Raw genomic sequence first — 22,427 nt, 5'->3', positions numbered from 1 at the left:
ATGACCTCCTGAGGTCCCTTCCAACCCTGATATTCTATGATTCTATGAACCATTAGGAAAGGAATAGATAATAAGACAGAAAATATCATAATGCCTCTATATAAATCCATGGTATGCCCACACCTTGAATACTATGTATAGTTCTGGTTGCCCTATCTGAGAAAAGATATATTAGAATAGGACACAGTGAAGAGAAGAGCAATAAAAATGATGAGGGGGACGGAACAGCTTCCATCCGAGGAGAGATTTAAAAGACTGGGACTGTTCAACTTGGAAAAGAGACACCTACAGGGGGATATGGCAGAGCTTTATAAATTATGACGGGGATAGAGAAAGTAAATAAGGAAGTGTTATTTACCCCTTCTCAGTCCACAAGAATTAGAGGTCCTCCAATGACATTAATAGGCAGCAGGTTTAAAACAAACAAAAAGAAGTACTTCTTCACTCAGTGCACAGTCAACCTGTGGAACTCTTTGCCAGGGGATGTTGTGAGGTCAAAATTATAACAGGGTTCAGAAAAGAACTAGATACATTCCTGGTGGATAGGTCCACCAATGGCTATTAGCCAGGATGGTTGGGGATGCAACCCCATGCTCTGGATGTCCCTAAGCCTCGGACTAGATGACAGAGGATGCATAACTTATTGATTGCCTGTTCTGTTCGTTCCCTCTCAAGCACCTGGCACTGGCCACTGGCAGAAGACAGATTACTGGGCTACATGGACCATTGGTCTGATTCATGTGGCCATTCTTATGTACTAACAGGTCATGCCAGTGGAAATTTTTTCCTGGAGAAAGTTTTGCCAGCGAAAAATATGGTTGTAGCCAAGATTTTTTTGCAAGGGGACAAAAATGGGAGTTCTGAGGTGGGGGGAAAATCTGATTTTCCCGTGCGAACCATCCAAAGGGTAAAAACACATGAAAAGTTTCAACTTAAAATCTTGTTTTTTGCTTTTATAACCAAAACAACGTTCTAAGTCAAAGCAAGACAGGTGTTTTAATTTCGAATGGGGAGAAAAAACTCAAGTTTTCCAACCCCTTTTATGTGCAGTATAAGGATGCTGTTATACCTCCATGCTAGTAGATGGTGCACTTTATACCTAAAAACTACAAACACACACAGTGTTGCCAACGTGCAAGATTGAATCATGATGGTGTCATGATTACAGCGGAGCTAATAATGAATTATTCAGCTCGGTGGCCAAAATGAAAAAAAAATCTGAAAAAAAAATATCATTTCAGGTCAACCCAAAATGGATTTTAGTTGTTTTTTCCAACTGAAATTAAAAACAAACAAACAAAAAATTATGCTGAATGATTGAGGGGCGGGGTATTGTGTTGTTTCATTTTGTTTCATTTTCAGGTGGGTTTTTGTTTCTTTTTTGGGTGGTTGTTGAATAAATGTAGCTAAACTACAAAAGGAAACATTGTTTTGAAACAGACGTTTGAAGCGTTTCATTTGGAAAACATCTAAACAAAATGTTTTGTCTTTTTAGGAAAAAAAAACCTTATATTTTGGTCAGCTGAAACTATTTGCCCAATTCGACTGTAATTCACAAAATAGTCGACCCCCAGACTGCATTTTTCAGCAAATAATCTATTCATCTGAAAAATTGCAGCTAGCGCTAATTATGACAATGCATGAGGCTCTTAGCTTTTCTGTAGGAAAAAATAAATAAAACCATACAACTCTAGCCCTCACGACTGCAAATAAAAGCCTGAAAATATATTTTTCTTCAATCACAAGCTACCAGAGTCATGGAAATGCGAACCCAATGATGGCCCTGATGCAGTGGACCCCAAACTGTGGGGTGTGCCCCCTGGGTGGGGGAAGAAATGTTCGGGGGGGCGCAGTGGGGTCCAAGCCAGCCCCCACAGGGGTTGGGGAAGTCGAGCCACCCAGTACTGCTCTGCCCCCATCTGCAACTCCGACTCCCAGCTGCGGCCCTGGCCTCAGCCCCTCAACCCCTGGCTCCCAGCCTAGCCGTGGCCCCGCCCCCAGCCCCAGCTCCGCCCCCAGCCACAAGCTCCGCCCCCAGCCACAAGCTCCGCCCCCAGCCACAAGCTCCGCCCCCAGCCACAGCCCCGCCCCCAGCCACAGCCCCGCCCCCAGCCACAAGCTCCGCCCCCAGCCACAAGCTCCGCCCCCAGCCACAGCCCCGCCCCCAGCCACAAGCCCCGCCCCCAGCTCCAGACCCACCATCAGCTGTGGCCCCTGCCTCAGCTCCTGGCTTCCAGCCTAGCCACAGCTCTAGCCCCAGCCTCGACCCCCTTTCCTCCGTCCGCTCACCCCCTCCAACCACAGTTTGAGGGGGGGCACAGAGAGGGGTAAGGGAGGGTGAGATGTAAAAAGCTTGGGGACCACTGCCCTGACAGTTCAGGAGCCAGAGGCAAATAAAAAGAGCCCAACATTTAAAAGAAAAAATCTCATGACTTTGTATGTGTCACGGGGTCCCCGGGCGATGCTCTGGACGGCTCCCCAGGAAGCCAGGCAGGACTCTGGGGAAGTCTCCTCTCTGGGAGCAGCCTGTCTGCAGGACACACAGCTCCCCCGGCTCCACCTTCCTGGCTCTGACCTCGGAGCCTTCAGCCTCCTCTGCCCCTCCCTGCGCTTCCCCCAGCACGTCCGCCCAGGCAGGGTCCTGGGGAAGCCAGAGGGTCCTGCCCCCCAACTCCGCAGTCAGACGGGACTCTCAGCCAGCCAGGAAAACAGAAGGTTTATTAGACGACAGGAACATGGTCTAACACAGAGCTTGCAGGTGCAGAGAACGGGACCCCTCAGCTGGGTCCATTTTGGGGGGCAGTGAGCCAGACAACCACGTCTGCACTTCACTGCATGTCCCCAGACAGCCCCAAAGTGACTCCCACTCCAGCCCCTCCTCCTCTGGGCTTTGTCCCTTTCCCGGGCCAGGAGGTCACCGGATTCCTTTGTTCTCCCACCCTTTAGCTCTCACCTTGCGGGGGGGAAGGGCCCAGGCCATCTGTTGCCAGGAAACAGGGTGTCGGCCATTCTCTGTGTCCAGACCCCTGCACACACCTGCCCTCTTGGGCTCTGCAATGATCATGCACCCTTACCCCACCCCCTAGAGACTTAAGAACTGCCTAGGGGAAACTGAGGCACCTCCACACTATTCAGAGGAAACATTAAGAACAGTCCCACTTTGTCACAGTCTGCCAATCTCATGATTTGGGGGTGGTGGGGGCAGAGAGGGTCCTTCATTTTTGACCAGCCGGCAATGGTGCTCCACAGCTCCTGCTTTTCACATGCCACTCATAGCTCTGCCCGGCACGTATGGCATCGAGCAATGAGAAGAGGAGCTCTGTGGGGCTCGAAAGCTTGCCTCTTTCACCAACAGAAGTTGGGCCAATAGAACATATTCCCTCACCCTCCTTTGTCTCTCAGTCAAGCGGGCAGCTCGGAGACCAGGTTGGATTGTCTCCTTAAAGCCTTGCAAACGCCGATGTCCCCTCAATGGCATGGGATAGCTGGAGCAAAACTCTGCCCGAGACGAAAGCAACTCCGTGCAAGAGTGGCCCTGTGGCTCATCACACACGGGCCCCGCTGGGGGACCAGCACTGCCCAATTCTCATGCTTCTATTGTCACTCTCCTGATTTTAGGTGTCTTGCTAGGAGACCCTGTCGGGGGCAGTCAGGTGATTTGGAGGGATGCTCGGCTTTCATTGTAAAACAAAACAAGTCTCTCGCTCTCCTGGTGGCAGAGAAGAGCTGGACACTGTCATTTTTCTTGACTCCCGAGCTCTCGAATTCAGGAGCTTACTGGGGAATTTCAGTGTCCACTTGTGAAAACAAAAGAAACAAGAAAAGGAGGACTTGTGGCACCTTAGAGACGAACACATTTATTTGAGCATAAGCTTTCGTGAGCTACAGCTCACTTCATCGGATGCATTCAGTGGAAAATATACAGTGGAAAATATATATTTTCCACTGTATGCATCCGATGAAGTGAGCTGTAGCTCACAAAAGCTTATGCTCAAATAAATGTGTTCGTCTCTAAGATGCCACAAGTCCTCCTTTTCTTTTTGCGAATACAGACTAACTCGGCGGCTACTACAAAAGACACAAGACCTGGTGTTTGAGGAGAAAAGCGGGGGAAATGAGACCCCCCCCCCCCCGCCCAGAAAGGGTCAGAATCACGAAGGAACAAAACATTTCTTTTTTCAAAAAAAGCTCATGCTTTTTAAGCAAAATCTCCTGATTTTCCAGGAACCGAATCATGATTATTTTAATACTACCCTGGCTCAAGGGCATTGTTGTTTAACTGACACAGTTTCTAGAGCAGGGGTCTCAAAGTCCCGGCCCGCGGACCATCTGCGGACCAAGAACCTCCCCGCTGCGGCCCGCGGAGGAGAGAGGCAGGCAGACACGCTGCCGGCAATGTCCGCCACCCCAGCTCCCATTGGCTGGGGGAGAGGGACAGCGATACCGTCACTAGTCGCCGGGCAGAGTCAGCCATGGAGGCCGGGTCACTTTTTGCCGCAATGAATATAAACAAGTCAAAATACCGAACACAACTCTCTGACGCCCACCTCGCTGCAATCCTGAAGGTTTCAACCTCTCAGTCACGGGGGCCAAATGTCAACAAACCGACAAAACTGAAGCATTGCCAAGTGTCTGGCAAACACTAAAAGCTCTCTGGCAGGCAAAGAATTGTATAGAGTTGTATGACAGTTTTATTATTTCTAAGAAATTTGAAATCAAAAGTACAATAGAAACGTTTTCTTTTCTGAACACCAATTTCAGTGACATGATTGGCCCCCTGGGAGGATTTGAGGACTGGGAGGTATCAGCCACGCTCGCTCCAGTGGGGTTTACTCCTGATTTACACCAGGGTGCAATCGACTCCACTGGCCCTAAGATAAATTGAGTTTGAGAGCCCCAGTCTAGAGGAACTAACCACATGGATTCTGCCTTAGGTACCTGCATGGCCCCCATTAGCAACCAATCTGAGCACCTCACAATCTTTAAGGTGTTTATTTGTAGCTGCAAGGCGAGCCCGAGCTGTTATCCCCGCTGTTCAGAAGGGGAAACTGAGGCACTGACTGAGGGATGTTGTGGCCTGCAGATTCAGCAAGCAGCAGCAGTGCCCCATGGAAGGAGCCCACGACTGGGACTTAGATGTGTTCCTGCCTTAGCTGTGTGACCTTGAGCAAAACCATTTCCCTGCTCTTTGCCTCAGTTTCCCCTCCCAACCGTCAGGAGGTGAGGCAATGATTAGATGAATGTGCAGTATGTAAAATGGGAAGGTTCTTTTGTCTACTTAGATTGTAAGTGCTTCGGGGCAGGGACCATCACTTCCCCTACTTGTCTGTGCAGCGCCTGGCAGAACAGGGACTTGATCTCAGTTGGGGTCTGTGCAGCGCCTGGCATACTTGGGAGTGCAATGGAAATCATAATACTTTGCTATCACCTGTTTCATCATCTGATTGTTCCCTGTAATGGGGTGGCCTTGGGCACAGCCAGCCCTGAGCCATTATCAGACGCAGCTGAGATAAGAAGCAAGTGATTATAAAAACCAGCAAGTGGGTCAGCTGAGGGGTTGGGGATTATGGGGAAGGATGGTTTTCCCTGAGGACGGGAGGCTCTAGGTGAGAAGCCCAGGGCACCACAGCTGGGTAGAAAGCTGTAGCTGGAAGTTTTGTTTGCCTTTGGGGAGTTTGTGGCCATTTGGAGAATTAACCAGGACCAAGGGTTACAGGCTAATTTGGTGCTGTTGATAACCCCCCAGGCTTGGTGAGGAAGCCAGCATCTCCTACATGGTGGCAAATGCAGGCATGATGCTCATCCCCAACCAGGGGAGAGCATGGGCCATTGTGGGTTTCAACTGGGAAACTGAGGCACGGTGCTGCACAGCTACCTGTAGAATACAGGGGAGGCAGGGATCGCCTGTCTGACACCCCCACTTCTCTTTTTTCTGTTGCTATGTCTTTAACCCCTTCTCCCAGCAGCTAGCATCTCCCCTTGCTTGAGATCGGCATGGGGAAAAAAACCTGATTAGCACCACTCTGGCTGTCACATGGTGGTGTAAACACTAGGGGATCAAACACTACTGCAGAGCTGGGATTTGGCATTTGCAGATTTCAAGGGCCAGAAGGGACCCTTCTGCCTATCCAGTTGGCCCTCCTGCTTAGCCCATGCCGGAGAACCTCCCCCAGCGATTCCTGCCTCCAGCCCAGATTTGGGGGTTGGGCTAGAGCAGTGGTGTTCAACCTGTGGTCCATGGGCTCCTGGGGGTCCACAGACTGTGTCTATGATTTCCAAAGGGGTCTGCACCTCCACTCAGAATTTTTTAGGGGTCTGCAAATCAAAAAGGTTGAAAAGCACTGAACTAGAGGGCCCTTAACTCTGCCCCTTTGCATGTGTGTCCTTCACTCCACCCCTTCAGAGATTTCAAGCCCATATCTTGTGGTTTTCAGAGAGAGCTGGGAAGGCTCCAAGTGACGGCGAATCCACCCCATTCCTGGGGCTGTTGTTCCCAGGGTTAATTCCTTTTTAATTGCACGTGATTTCCAAACCCATGCTGAGGCAAGAGGGTTGCATTACTCATCCCTCAGGCTCTGCTCAGCAGCACGGTCAGCCTAATTACTGACTTGTCGGTACAGGAGTCACTGCAGATGGCACAGGATACCATTGCAAATCTCAGCAGATCCCCCCACACACACACACACACAAACACACCCTCCTGTCCCCAGCCCCTCACTTACCCTGATCCCCAGGGTGGGGAATTCCACGTGGAAGGACAATTCCCTTGGCGGGGCCTGGATGATTACAGAGCTTGGCCTAGCAGCTTTCGATCAAAGAAGGTGCCGGCTTGTGGGAGTGGGAGTGTGAGTGGGGACTGATCGCAAGATCCCTGCCTTGAACTCACATGCCGAGAGCTGGCGAAGTGCGGGCACGTCTTCTGCGGAAATCTCCCATGTCAACAAGGCAGGCCGGTTCCTCCTCCCGCTGGGAGGCATGCGGGGTGGGGGGGTGAGCAAGGGGGGAATCAGCCACGCTCGCTCCAGTGGGGTTTACTCCTGACTTACACCAGGGTGCAATCGACTCCACTGGGGTCCCTCAATCCGGCCCCTCAGCCCCCTGCTATGCCAGCCATGCCCTCCCCCAGATCTGCCAGCGCCCCTCACTCCCGCCCCACAGCCCCTGCTAACCAAGCCCTGGGCTTCCCCCTCTCCCCCAGCTCTGCCAGCCAGAGCACCTCAGTCCAGACCCACAGACAGAGAAATGGGTGTATCTGGGGATAGATAGATAGATAGATAGATAGATGGGATGTGTGGGGATAAATAGACAGACAGACTGACTGACTCCCAGTGCCCTATTCCAGTCTCATTTGCATCTCCCAACCCGTCACTGTCTCCCACAAACACCCATTACCTCCTGATTTCAATTGCACCACAAATAGATTCCCTCTACCTCCAGGCTCCAAAATCTCTCCCAGCTTCTGGAGCACAACTTCAAGGACCCCACGCGTAGGCAGTGCTGCCCTCTGGTAGTTTGGCATCCCAAGCATTGTGTCTGTCCAGCTGCGGTAACAGCCATGCCCGGGGAGTGGTTCCTTTTCCTTTGCACTCTTTCCTTTCTCTGGTTTTCCCCTTTCCTGCTCTGGGGACTCTCCGAAACCTCCCCTGCTTCAGCAAAGGGACCAAGCCACTGAAGGAGAAATGAAACTCTGTAGCACTTCACAGTAGTGATTCAACCTATCGCCCATTGTGGGCAGCAGGTTGAGAACCACTGTGCCAGACACACACTGGCCCGCCCAGCCCTGCGCTGCCAGCGTGCCCCTTCCCCTCGGGGACAGAGCCTCACCACACCAACCCCTGCCCAGCGCCCTCCCGACTCCCTATACCCAGCACTCCCCTGTCCAGAGACCCCCACCCACAGACCCCCATGCCCAGTGCTCCCCGTCCAGAGACCCCCCATGCCCAGACCCCCATGTCCAGCGCTCCCCCGTCCAGAGACCCCCACACCCAGATCTCCGTGCCCAGCGCTTCCCTGTCCAGAGACCCCCCACACTCAGACCCCCGTGCCCAGCGCTCCCTCATCCAGAGACCCCCACTCACAGACCCCCGTGCCCAGTGCTCCCTCATCCAGAGACCCACACGCCCAGACCCCCATGTCCAGCGCTCCCCCGTCCAGAGACCCCCACACCCAGACCCCCGTGCCCAGTGCTCCCCCGTCCAGAGACCCCCACTCACAGACCCCCGTGCCCAGCGTTCTCCCGTCCAGAGATCCCCACACCCAGATCCCCGTGCCCAGCGCTCGCCTGTCCAGAGACCCCCACGCCCAGATCCCCATGCCCAGTGCTCCCCGTCCAGAGACCCCCACTCACAGACCCCCGTGCCCAGCGTTCTCCCATCCAGAGATCCCCACACCCAGATCCCCGTGCCCAGCGCTCACCTGTCCAGAGACCCCCACGCCCAGATCCCTATGCCCAGCACTCCCCTGTCCAGAGACTCCCACACACAGACCCCTTTGCCCAGTGGCCCCTGCCTGCCTGAAGACCCCTCCACAGAGCAGGGCCAGGAGCAGAGCCCCTGGGCGCGGGGTCAGGAGCGGAGACCCAAGCACGGGGGAAATTGGATTCTTAATTTCATTGCGCTCACTGAGAAAAAGGGAGAGGGGCATGGAAAAATTCAGACATTTTCTCTTGGGTCTTCGCCAGAGGCGCCAGAACAGGGGGGGGGATCAGGGGGCCATGGCCCCATCACTTTGAAACGTGGGAGGGCTTTGTCCCCCTACTTTTCACCAGCAGCCGTAAGGGTGAGCAACAGGGGGAAGGGGCAGAGAGGAGAGAGCGGGAGAGGGGGCAGGGCCTGGGGGGAAGGGATGGGCAGGGGTGGGGCCTTGGGGAGAAGGGCTGATGTGGGGGTTCTTTGCTCTCTGTGCAACATTCGCTCCATGGGGAAACAACTGGCTCCCCAGAGCCACCTTCCCTCACTGTAGCCGCTGTACATTTCTCATGAAAGGAGGCTGGATGAATTTTGCTCGTTTCAGCCAGCAAAGCCGAGACTGAGCCAGGATGGGACGGCTCCCCGTGATCACACTGTGGCGGGGCGGGGGGGAGGCACACAGCCGGGTGAAGGACAATTTAAGCTACAGGACGATGTTGGCACAAGAACTGGACAGATTTAGGAGCCCGCTTATATGACGGGATTGCTCGTGATGGTGGGGGCTAGGGTTTTGTGGTTTAGCTCTTATGTTCCTAACAGTCACGCTTCAGGGCTTCAGCTGACCACCGGCAGGGGTCAGGAAGGGATTTTGTGCCCCAAAATAGTTTTTATTTTTAATCTTCTTCCAAAGCATGAGGAGTGGCCATATGCTGGGCAGGGGCCAGGGCTCTGCGGCGGCACCGAGCCTGATCTCTCCCAGGCACTTGGCTGGCTGGTTCCTGTTCCCAAACCCAGGGTCTAGCTACTCAGCAAATGTGGGGCAGGGAAGGAATTTTCCTCCAGGTCAGCTTGGCAGGGACCTTGGGGTTTTTTTCTCCTGCCTCTGCAGCATGTGGGTGTGGATTGTTGGGGTGTACCGCTTTTCCCTGCAGTGCCTCGGTCCCTCCTAGTCTCCTCCTGTGGCATATCACAGCTTAGCCTCCTGGTCTCACTTTGGCCGGTGAGTTTAGTGTGTGGGTGCTGGGTGGGGCTGCGGGGGCCTGTGCTACACAGAATTAGACTATCTGGTGATCCCTCTTAAACTCTGTGGATCCCGGCGGGGGCCACTGCTGCTTTGTTAGGTTCCGGTGGCACTTACAGCAGAACACGGTGAGCGTCACCAGAACGCTAACAGACTATTTAAAGGGACACAGTCCAATTTGTATAAAGTGGGATTTTCTTAACCGAAAACAGCAAGCAAAAGTTTTTCAAACACCGCTCCCCAAAAACCGTTCAGTTTGAGCCCACAAAACGGGAACACTTGTCAAAACATTGGGAGCGGGGGAGGATCACAAGCTTCCTTTTCCATTTTTCCTACCAGCCATGCCATGGGTCCCTTCAGGATTTGCACCCAGGAGCGGCCATGTAAATTGGATACAACCCTGTGTTGCTAACGGAAAACTGGCATTACCCTGGGAGATTTGGAAATGTGCTGTGGTGAGGAAAAGAGGCTGGAAAAAGATGAATGAGCAGATAAATTGTTTTCTGTGCTAATTATGCCCTCTAATCATCCCCGTCAGAACATTCATTAGTTGTAGGTGGTTGTGGCTGGAAAGATGCAGCTCTCCGCAAGGTTGCACGGAAGGACTTTTTGAGAGGTTTATTGGCGCATCTGTGTGTTATTCAGAGGTAGCATTTCCATGGCTCTGGGCGCGGCGGCGAGCCCTGGACAGCCATTCTCTGTCCAACACCATTCAATAACCTGATCAATCTGGCTGAAACAAGCAAAATTCATCCAGCCTCCTTCCATGAAAAATGTACAGCGGCTACAGTGAGGGAAGGTGGCTCTGGGGAGCCAGTTGTTTCCCCATGGAGTGAATGTTGCATGGATAGCAAAGATCCCCCACACCAGCCCTTCCCCCCAGGCCCTGCCCCCTCTCCCGCTCTCTCCTTGTCCAGTCCCACCTTAAGGAAGTCTGAGGCTAAGGGACATCCAGAGCACAGAGCTGCATCCCTGACCATCTTGGCTAATAGTCATTGATGGACCTATCTCCAGGAACTCATTTAATTCTTTTTTGAAGCCCGTTAGACTTCTGTCCTTCAAAACATCTCCTGGTGACATGTTCCACTGGTTGACTGTGCATTGGGAGAAGAAGTACCTCTTTACCTTTGTTTTAAACCTGCTGCCTATTAAATCTAGGAACCAAGGACATCGGTCGTACGTACAGGCTGGGAGTCTCTGTCCTGGACTCTGAAAAGGACTCGGGAGACTTGGTGGGAACCAGCCAAGCATGGACTCCTGTCTGACAGTGATTAGGTGTGGAGAGTCTGTGTGAACAGAGCTGGGGAGCCCCACACTGGAATGCTGCGTCCAGTTCTAGCGTCGGCATTTTTAAGACTGTTAAAAAATTGGGGGGGGAGGGAGGAAGGGAGGGGGTGCAGAGAAGAGCCATGGAAATGATCCAAGGGCTGGGGGGGGGCGGGGGGCAGAACACCTTACCGTGAAGGACTGGAAGAGCTTGATCTGCTCAGCTGATCAAAGAGAAGATCGAGAGGTGACTTGATCACCTCACGGGGAGAAAACCTGTGGTACCGAAGGGCTCTGTAATCGAGTGGAGAAAGAACAAGAACCAATGGCTGGAAGTTAAAGGCAAGCAAAGTCCAGTTAGACAAAAGGCACCAATTTGTAACAGGGAGGGTGATTCGCCATTGGAACATGCTCCAGTAGTTTCAGAACAGGGCCTGGCCCGTCCACTTTTCGCCACTGTGGACCCCGGGTCCCCGCCCCCTTCCCCTCCTCTTCCCCCGGTGTCCCTACCCCTTGGACCTCCCACCCAGGGCAAGTAGAGGGTCCGTGACACAGCTCCCCACAGCTGCCCGCATGGCTCTTACCATGGCTGGGCTGCGGCCGGAGATAGAGGGCGGACAGAGGCACGGTGCAGAGCCAAAGTCAGGAATCGGAGCCGAGGGTCAGAATGAGCTACCCAAATTGAGGCAGTCAGGGCTGGGAACAAGCAGCTAAGGAGCTGTCGCTGACCCTTCCCACCGAGCAGACCAGCTGCACTCACTTGTTAAGTCACCCAGAGACTGGCTTTGATTCCTGACAGCTACTCTAACCATTGGACTATTGCACCATCCCCCTTTCCAGCCAGCTGTTGTCAAAGCCTTGATCTGATCTGTTTGTGGCACCCATGCTCGCACACTAGATCTAAGCATAAAATCCTCTCACTGGCTGGTTGCAACATCACACAACTTTATTTTTTAGAATCCAGAACGATACCACACAAGCCCCCAAAACAGAGTGAGACAAAGCAGGCTGCTCCCGGAGGTGGAGAGGCCCAACTCACCACCACCTTGCTCTAGGCTGGCTCTTTGCAGACCTAGTCAGATTGCAAGCTTTCCTACTGAGCCACCTAGCCTGCCAGCAGGACCAGGAAAACCCCTTGCAAATTAAAACAATCAGTTGTCACCTGAACACAGTTTTCTATACGCCACAAGATTTTGCTAAGAGAGGATTAATTTGAGCTTTTTGGGTGTGACTGTGTGTCTTGAAATGATACCTTCCTCATGCTTCTTTTCTCATCCCTCCCAGCCGCACCCCATCATTATGGGATCTTGGCCAGATTGAAATGTTGAGGGTTTGGGATGGCAGCTTGTGTAGCTGGGCCTCTGTTGTGTCACACTCAGCTCACCCCGTCCTTGTGGAACCGGCTGAGGGGAGCTCCGTTGGCACACCCATTGCGGTGTCACCTCTTTGGCCCGAGTGGCACACCCAGATCTGGGGCCTGGCGCACTTGTGCCCGGCAGGAGGAATTGCTGCCGTGTCAGTTCTTGGGGGAATCTAGTTCATTCCCCAAAGACCATCCCCACAGACCTGCTTCCCTGAGCGCAGTAGGCCATTCCCTAGCTCGGAAATCTACACGCCTACCCCTCGACAGGCCCTATGCCCAAAGAGCTGCATCTCTCGCTTCCTCCCGGGGTCTCCATCACAACTCCTGCCCCCAATGTGCACTGGCTGCAGCCAAATTGCCTCACCCCTGCGACTGCCACCAGGGAGCTCCCTCACCCCACACGGCTCCTAGTGTGAGTGCCTGCCCTATGCCAAAGGAAGGGTGGGACGAGCACCCACTCCCCAGCCTCCTGTTCCCAACCAGTCCTCCACACTGGCTCAGCCACTGATCTCAACCAAACCCGTAGGTAACCAGGGAGCAGCAGGGGCGGCGAGTTGTATGGGCCCAGGCTCCCGCAATATTCCGGGCCCGGGTCTCTTCCCCCGGCCCCGCCTGCCACCCCACCGCACCTCTCCTGTGTGTCCCCCAACCCCCACTTGCTGCCCCTGCGTGCCTCTCCCCTGCAGCTCCACCCGGCTCTGCTCTGCTGCCTCCACTCTGCTGCCACCGCAGGGTCCTAGCACTCCCCATTCAGCCCGCCCTGCCCTTCCCCTGCCCTTCCCCCTCAGACCCTTCCCTTTTCCGGCGGGACCCTCCACCAGCACAGGGGGCCCCTGCCCGCAGTCACCGCTCCTGCCTCACGCTGGGCAAGGGGCAGCCCCATCCCTCACCCCCACAGAGGCTAGAGTGAGGGGCAGCAGCAGGGGAGGAGGGGCACATGGGATGGCAGCCCCCCCACCCCTGCGGTACGCACCACAGAGGAGGCGAGGGGGCTTCCTGGACCTGAGAGGGGCCCGTGGAGCACGTGCAGTGACAGTGGTGCGAGGTGAGTGTGGTGCAGGGGGGAGAGGGGGGCCCCTCCCCTGAGTCGCTACTGCTGGCAGGGAGAGGGCTGGGGGGAGTCCTCCTCTCTGGCCCCAGCCCTGGGGCAGCCTGCCTGCACCCCGAACCCCTCAGCCCCAGCCCTGCCCCACCCCAGAGCCTGCACCCCCAGCCAGAGCCCTCACCCCCCGTGCACCCCAACCCTCTGCCCCAGCCCTGAGCCTCTCTAACACCCCAAACTCCTCATCCCCAACCCCGCCCCACCCCACAACCCGCACCCCCAGCCAGCACCCTCACCCCAACCCTCTGCCCTAGCCCTGAGCCCCTCCCACAACCCAAACCCCTCATCCCTGGCCCCAGCCAGAGCCCTCATCCCCACGTACCTTAACCCTGTGCCCCAGCCCTGAGCCCCCTCCTGCATCATGAACCCCCTAGCCCTCACCCCAACCCTCTGCTCTAGCCCTGAGCTGCCTCCCACACCCCAAACCCCTCATCCCTGCACCCCCTCCCACCCCAACACCCTCCCAGAGCTTGCACCCCCTCCCTCCGCACCCCCTCTCATCCCCAAACTCCCTCCCAGAGCCTGCACCTCTCACCCCTCCTACACCCCCAGCCCAGATCCTGCACCCAAACTCCGTCCCAGAGCCTGCACCCCTCCTGCAACCAAATCCCCTGCCCCAGCCCAGGGCCTGCACCCCAGACCTCCTCCCCCCACCCAAACTCCCTCCCAGAGCCTTAGGCAGGTGGGGGGCAGAGTTGGGGGGGGCGGGTTCTGGGCACCACCAAAATTTCTACAAACCTGCCACTCCTGAGGAGTGATCAGAGAACTCAGCCTCTTACAGGGTGTCTGGAGACCAGGGGCTAAGTATCTGCTGTGTGGGGTTGTGACCTAGAGCTCGATCTCTCTATCTCCATACACCCCCTGTATCTATCTATCTATCAGCTCTAGCAAACTGAGATACATGTCCAGGCACTGAACAGTTAAAGGAAACAAACAAGGCAAAGACCCTGTTAGCTCCTCCAGACCCCCCTCCCCAGTGCCCACTCTACATGGCTCCCACTCACATTCTGTCCTCTCTTTTAGGCTGTTTTAGGGGCCAGATCCCGACTTGTTATATGGAGTCCAATGGAGGGATGGCCGATTGACCCCAGCTGGGGGTCTGGCCCCATTCACTCCAGTGGAGCTACGGTTGATTGACCCCAGCTGGGATCAGGCCCCATTGATTCCAATGGAACTACGACCCATTGACCCCAGCTCCCTGGCCCCATTGACTCCACTTCTCTTAATAACAATAATTATTATTCTTATTAATAATAACAGGGTTGTGAGTTCAATCCTTGAGAGGGCCATTTAGGAATCTGGGGCAAAAATTGGGGATTGGTCCTGCTTTGAGCAGGGGGTTGGACTAGATGACCTCTTGAGGTCCCTTCCAACCCTGAGATTCTCTGATATTACATCTCACGCATTCACTTTATTTATTCATTGCTGTACGAGTGCCTTGCCACAATGAAGGATGAGTTCCCCTTTGTAAAGAAAATTGGAGTCTGAACTCTCTGTTGTGTACGCAACACACACCTGATCACCCCACTCGTTTCAGGACAGACTGGCCGAGTGAAGCTGGAGTGCTCTTAGGAGTTTAAAGAATATCAGGTAATTAGTATCCAGTTTTTAAATACTGACCTTCCTTCCCCAGATTCACATTCTGAGCAGTTGTCAGAGTAACAGCCGTGTTAGTCTGTATTCGCAAAAAGAAAAGGAGGACTTGTGGCACCTTAGAGACTAACCAATTTATTTGAGCATAAAACTTTCATGAGCTACAGCTCACTTCATCGGATGCATACTGTGGAAAGTGTAGAAGATCTTTTATACACACAAAGCATGAAAAATTACCTCCCCCACCCCACTATCCTGCTGGCAATAGCTTATCTAAAGTGATCACTCTCCTTACAATGTGTATGATAATCAAGGTGGGCCATTTCCAGCACAAATCCAGGGTTTAACAAGAACGTCTGGGGGTGGGTAGGAAAAAACAAGGGGAAATAGGTTACCTTGCATAATGACTTAGCCACTCCCAGTCTCTATTCAAGCCTAAGTTAATTGTATCCAATTTGCAAATGAATTCCAATTCAACAGTTTCTCGCTGGAGTCTGGATTTGAAGTTTTTTTGTTGAAGAATTGCAACTTTCATGTCTGTAATCGCGTGACCAGAGAGATTGAAGTGTTCTCCGACTGGTTTATGAATGGTTTCAGAGTAACAGCCGTGTTAGTCTGTATTCGCAAAAAGAAAAGGAGTACTTGTGGCACCTTAGAGACTAACCAATTTATTTGAGCATGAGCTTTCGTGAGCTACAGCTCACTTCATCGGATGCATGCTGTGGAAACTGCAGCAGGCTTTATATACACACAGAGAATATGAAACAATACCTCCTCCCACCCCACTGTCCTGCTGGTAATAGCTTATCTAAAGTGATCATCAGGTTGGGCCATTTCCAGCACAAATCCAGGTTTTCTCACCCTCCACCCCCCCACACAAATTCACTCTCCTGCTGGTGATAGCCCATCCAAAGTGACAACTCTTTACACAATGTGCATGATAATCAAGTTGGGCCATTTCCTGCACAAATCCAGGTTCTCTCACCCCCTCACCCCCCTCCCAAAAACCACACACACAAACTCACTATCCTGCTGGTAATAGCTCATCCAAAGTGACCATTCTCCCTACAATGTGCATGATAATCAAGGTGGGCCATTTCCAGCACAAATCCAGGTTTTCTCACACACACCCCCACCCCCATACACACACAAACTCACTCTCCTGCTGGTAATAGCTCATCCAAACTGACCACTCTCCAAGTTTAAATCCAAGTTAAACCAGAACATCTGGGGGAGAGGTAGGAAAAAACAAGAGGAAATAGGCTACCTTGCATAATGACTTAGCCACTCCCAGTCTCTATTTAAGCCTAAATTAATAGTATCCAATTTGCAAATGAATTCCAATTCAGCAGTTTCTCGCTGGAGTCTGGATTTGAAGTTTTTTTGTTTTAAGATAGCAACCTTCATGTCTGTGATTGCGTGACCAGAGAGATTGAAGTGTTCTCCGACTGGTTTATGAATGTTATAATTCTTGACATCTGATTTGTGTCCATTTATTCTTTTACGTAGAGACTGTCCAGTTTGACCAATGTACATGGCAGAGGGGCATTGCTGGCACATGATGGCATATATCACATTGGTGGATGTGCAGGTGAACGAGCCTCTGATAGTGTGGCTGATGTTATTAGGCCCTGTGATGGTGTCCCCTGAATAAATATGTGGGCACAATTGGCAACGGGCTTTGTTGTAAGAATAAGTTCCTGGGTTAGTGGTTCTGTTGTGTGGTATGTGGTTGTTGGTGAGTATTTGCTTCAGGTTGCGGGGCTGTCTGTAGGCAAGGACTGGCCTGTCTCCCAAGATTTGTGAGAGTGTTGGGTCATCCTTTAGGATAGGTTGTAGATCCTTAATAATGCGTTAGAGGGGTTTTAGTTGGGGGCTGAAGGTGACTTTGTCCTTACCCATAACTATTTCACATTTGGGGACAATGTATACCTTCAGATCAGCGGCACTGCTATGGGTACCCGCATGGCCCCACAGTATGCCAACATTTTTATGGCTGATTTAGAACAACGCTTCCTCAGCTCTCGTCCCCTAAAGCCCCTACTCTACTTGCGCTATATTGATGACATCTTCATCATCTGGACCATGGAAAAGAAGCCCTTGAGGAATTCCACCATGATTTCAACAATTTCCATCCCACCACCAACCTCAGCCTGGTCCAGTCCACACAAGAGATCCACTTCCTGGACACTACAGTGCTAATAAACAATGGTCACATAAACACCACCCTATACCGGAAACCTACTGACCGCTATTCCTACCTGCATGCCTCCAGCTTTCACCCTGACCACACCACACGATCCATCGTCTACAGCCAAGCTCTGCGATACAACCGCATTTGCTCCAACCCCTCAGACAGAGACAAACACCTACAAGATCTCTGTTAAGCTTTCTTACAACTACAATACCCACCTGCAGAAGTAAAGAAACAGATTGATAGAGCCAGAAGAGTTCCCAGAAGTTACCTACTACAGGACAGGCCTAACAAAGAAAATAACAGAACGCCACTAGCCGTCACCTTCAGCCCCCAACTAAAACCCCTCCAACGCATTATTAAGGATCTACAACCTATCCTAAAGGATGACCCAACACTCTCACAAATCTTGGGAGACAGGCCAGTCCTTGCCTACAGACAGCCCCCCAACCTGAAGCAAATACTCACCAACAACCACATACCACACAACAGAACCACTAACCCAGGAACTTATCCTTGCAACAAAGCCCGTTGCCAATTGTGCCCACATATCTATTCAGGGGACACCATCACAGGGCCTAATAACATCAGCCACACTGTCAGAGGCTCGTTCACCTGCACATCCACCAATGTGATATATGCCATCATGTGCCAGCAATGCCCCTCTGCCATGTACATTGGTCAAACTGGACAGTCTCTACATAAAAGAATAAATGGACACAAATCAGATGTCAAGAATTATAACATTCATAAACCAGTCGGAGAACACTTCAATCTCTCTGGTCACGCAATCACAGACATGAAGGTTGCTATCTTAAAACAAAAAAACTTCAAATCCAGACTCCAGCGAGAAACTGCTGAATTGGAATTCATTTGCAAATTGGATACTATTAATTTAGACTTAAATAGAGACTGGGAGTGGCTAAGTCATTATGCAAGGTAGCCTATTTCCTCTTGTTTTTTCCTACCCCCCCCCCCCCAGATGTTCTGGTTTAACTTGGATTTAAACTTGGAGAGTGGTCAGTTTGGATGAGCTATTACCAGCAGGAGAGTGAGTTTGTGTGTGTGTATGGGGGTGGGGGTGTGTGTGAGAAAACCTGGATTTGTGCTGGAAATGGCCCACCTTGATTATCATGCACATTGTAGGGAGAATGGTCACTTTGGATGAGCTATTGCCAGCAGGATAGTGAGTTTGTGTGTGTGGTTTTTGGGAGGGGGGTGAGAGAACCTGGATTTGTGCAGGAAATGGCCCAACTTGATTATCATGCACATTGTGTAAAGAGTTGTCACTTTGGATGGGCTATCACCAGCAGGAGAGTGAATTTGTGTGGTGGGGTGGAGGGTGAGAAAACCTGGATTTGTGCTGGAAATGGCCCAACCTAATGATCACTTTAGATAAGCTATTACCAGCAGGACAGTGGGGTGGGAGGAGGTATTGTTTCATATTCTCTGTGTGTATATAAAGTCTGCTGCAGTTTCCACGGTATGCATCCGATGAAGTGAGCTGTAGCTCACGAAAGCTCATGCTCAAATAAATTGGTTAGTCTCTAAGGTGCCACAAGTCCTCCTTTTCTTTTTGGTTTATGAATGTTATAATTCTTGACATCTGATTTGTGTCCATTTATTCTTTTACGTAGAGACTGTCCAGTTTGACCAATGTACATGGCAGAGGGGCATTGCTGGCACATGATGGCATATATCACATTGGTGGATGTGCAGGTGAACGAGCCTCTGATGGTGTGGCTGATGTTATTAGGCCCTGTGATGGTGTCCCCTGAACAGATATGTGGGCACAGTTGGCAACGGGCTTTGTTGCAAGGATAAGTTCCTGGGTTAGTGGTTCTGTTGTGTGGTATGTGGTTGCTGGTGAGTATTTGCTTCAGGTTGGGGGGCTGTCTGTAGGCAAGGACTGGCCTGTCTCCCAGGATTTGTGAGAGTGTTGGGTCATCCTTCAGGATAGGTTATAGATCCTTAATAATGCGTTAGAGGGGTTTTAGTTGGGGGCTGAAGGTGACGGCTAGTGGCGTTCTGTTATTTTCTTTGTTAGGCCTGTCCTGTAGTAGGTGACTTCTGGGAACTCTTCTGGCTCTATCAATCTGTTTCTTCACTTCCGCAGGTGGGTATTGTAGTTGTAAGAATGCTTGATAGAGATCTTGTAGGTGTTTGTCTCTGTCTGAGGGGTTGGAGCAAATGCGGTTGTATCGCAGAGCTTGGCTGTAGACAATGGATCGTGTGGTGTGGTCAGGGTGAAAGCTGGAGGCATGTAGGTAGGAATAGCGGTCAGTAGGTTTCCAGTATAGGGTGGTGTTTATGTGACCGTCGTTTATTAGCACTGTAGTGTCCAGGAAATGGATCTCTTGTGTGGACTGGACCAGGCTGAGGTTGATGGTGGGGTGGAAATTGTTGAAATCATGGTGGAATTCCTCAAGGGCTTCTTTTCCATGGGTCCATATGATTAAGATGTCATCAATATAGCGCAAGTAGAGTAGGGGCGTTAGGGGACGAGAGCTGAGGAAGTGTTGTTCTAAATCAGCCATAAAAACGTTGGCATCCTGTGCGGCCATGTGGGTACGCATAGCAGTGCTGCTGATTTGAAGGTATACATTGTCCCCAAATGTAAAATAGTTATGGGTAAGGACAAAGTCACAAAGTTCAGCCACCAGGTTAGCCGTGACATTATCGGGGATAGTGTTCTTGATGGCTTGTAGTCCATCTTTGTGTGGAATGTTGGTGTAGAGGGCTTCTACATCCATAGTGGCCAGGATGGTGTTATCAGGAAGATCACCAATGGATTGTAGTTTCCTCAGGAAGTCAGTGGTGTCTCGAAGGTAGCCGGGAGTGCTGGTAGCGTAGGGCCTGAGGAGGGAGTCTACATGGGTTTTTTCCAACCCCTCTAGCTTACAAACTACCAACTGTAGAAAGTCAAAAATATTGTAATTAGTGAGATTTCAAGGAGGTCTCTGGGGTTCTGTGATTATTTTGTTAAGTAACAAAAAGGAAAAAATCGTACATTTTTATGTCATAAATGTTTGGTTTATGTCGTCTTTAGCTGGTGAAGAATAGCACTCAGCTTGGATAACCCTAGCTGTTTGTGATGCAGAGAGTTTTATAAAGGAGGCTCTGGACAGCTGGTCTCTCTCCTGGAGCAGAGTTAAGGTTTTCTGGTCAGAAAGTGGAATTTCTCTTGCATGGAGAATTCCAAACTTTTGAATTTTGTTTTCATTCTTGTAGCGATGCTACGACTCACCGTTGCAGCACCTCCTGCTGGTCGTCTGGGAATTAGCTCTTTCCAGCCTTCAGAGCGCTCTCTGCAGGCCGGTGTCTTGCCTGCTGCTGGCCTCGTGTCCCTCCCGGACCTTGGTATCATAGAGTATCAGGGTTGGAAGGGACCTTAGGAGGTCATCTAGTCCAACCCCCTTCTCAAAGCAGGACCAATCCCCAACTAAATCATCCCAGCCAGGGCTTTGTCAAGCCTGACCTTAAAAACTTCTAAGGAAGGAGATTCCACCACCTCCCTAGGTAACGCATTCCAGTGTTTCACCACCCTCCGAGTGAAAAAGTTTTTCCTAATATACAACCTAAACCTCCCCCACTGCAACTTGAGACCATTACTCCTTGTTCTGTCATCAGCTACCACTGAGAACAGTCTAGATCCATCCTCTTTGGAACCCCCTTTCAGGTAGCTGAAAGCAGCTATCAAATCCCCCCTCATTCTTCTCTTCCGCAGACTGAACAATCCCAGTTCCCTCAGCCTCTCCTCATAAGTAATGTGTTCCAGTCCCCTAATCATTTTTGTTGCCCTCCGCTGGACATTTTCCAATTTTTCCACATCCTTCTTGTAGTGTGGGGCCCAAAACTGGACACAGTACTCCAGATGAGGCCTCACCAATGTCAAATAGAGGGGAACGATCATGTCCCTCGATCTGCTGGCAATGCCCCTACTTATACATCCCAAAATACCATTGGCCTTCTTGGCAACAAGGGCACACTGTTGACTCATATCCAACTTCTCGTCCACTGTAACCCCTAGGTCCTTTTCTGCAGAGCTGCTGCAGAGCCATTCGGTCCCTAGTCTGTAGCAGTGCATGGGATTCTTCCGTCCTAAGTGCAGGACTCGGCACTTGTCCTTGATGAACCTCTTCAGATTTCTTTTGGCCCAATCCTCTAATTTGTCTAGGGCCCTCTGTATCCTATCCCTACCCTCCAGCGTATCTACCTCTCCTCCCAGTTTAATGTCATCTGCAAACTTGCTGAGGGTGCAATCCACGCCATCCTCCAGATCATTTATGAAGATATTGAACAAAACCGGCTCCAGGACCGACCCTTGGGGCACTCCACTTGATACCGGCTGTCAACTAGACATGGAGCCATTGATCACTACCCGTTGAGCTCGACAATCTAGCCAGCTTTCTATCCACCTTATACTGCATTCATCCAGCCCATACTTCTTTAACTTGCTGGCAAGGATACTGTGGGAGAAAGTGTCAAAAGCTTTGCTAAAGTCAAGGAACAACATGTCCACCGCTTTCCCCTCATCCACAGAGCCAGTTATCTCATCATAGAAGGCAATTAGATTAGTCAGGCATGACTTGCCCTTGGTGAATCCATGCTGACTGTTCCTGATCACTTTCCTCTCCTCTAAGTGCTTCAGAATTGATTCCTTGAGGACCTGCTACATGATTTTTCCAGGGACCGAGGTGAGGCTGACTGGCCTGTAGTTCCCCAGATCCTCCGTCTTCCCGTTTTTAAAGATGGGCACTACATTAGCCTTTTTCCAGTCGTCCGGGACTTCCCCCGATCGCCATGAGTTTTCAAAGATAATGGACAATGGCTCTGCAATCACATCCGCCAACTCCTTTAGCACTCTCGGACGCAGCGCATCCGGACCCATGGACTTGTGCTCGTCCAGCTTGTCTAAATAGTCCCGAACCACTTCTTTCTCCACAGAGGGCTGGTCACCTCCTCCCCATGCTGTGCTGCCCAGTGCAGTAGTCTGGGAGCTGACCTTGACCTTGACCTGGTGCCCCTTTACCTTGGGGTCCTGCCCCCTGGCTGCCTCCACACTCTGGGTCTCCCCTCCCAGGGGACCCCCCAACCCTCTAAACCCACCTTGCCTCAGTGGCTACTGCCAGTCATCATCTAGCCCCTGCTCCCTGGGGCAGACCACAGTGTAATGGCCACTCATAATTGGCAAGGGGTTAGGACCAGCTGCCTCTGCCTGTCCCTGGGCTGCACCTCTGCAGCCCGCCCCAGTACCTTTG

The sequence above is a fragment of the Lepidochelys olivacea genome (assembly GCF_965140295.1).
Source record: "Lepidochelys olivacea isolate rLepOli2 genome assembly, chromosome: 24".
NCBI lineage: Eukaryota > Metazoa > Chordata > Testudines > Cheloniidae > Lepidochelys > Lepidochelys olivacea.
Note: the sequence above shows the minus strand (reverse complement) of the source record.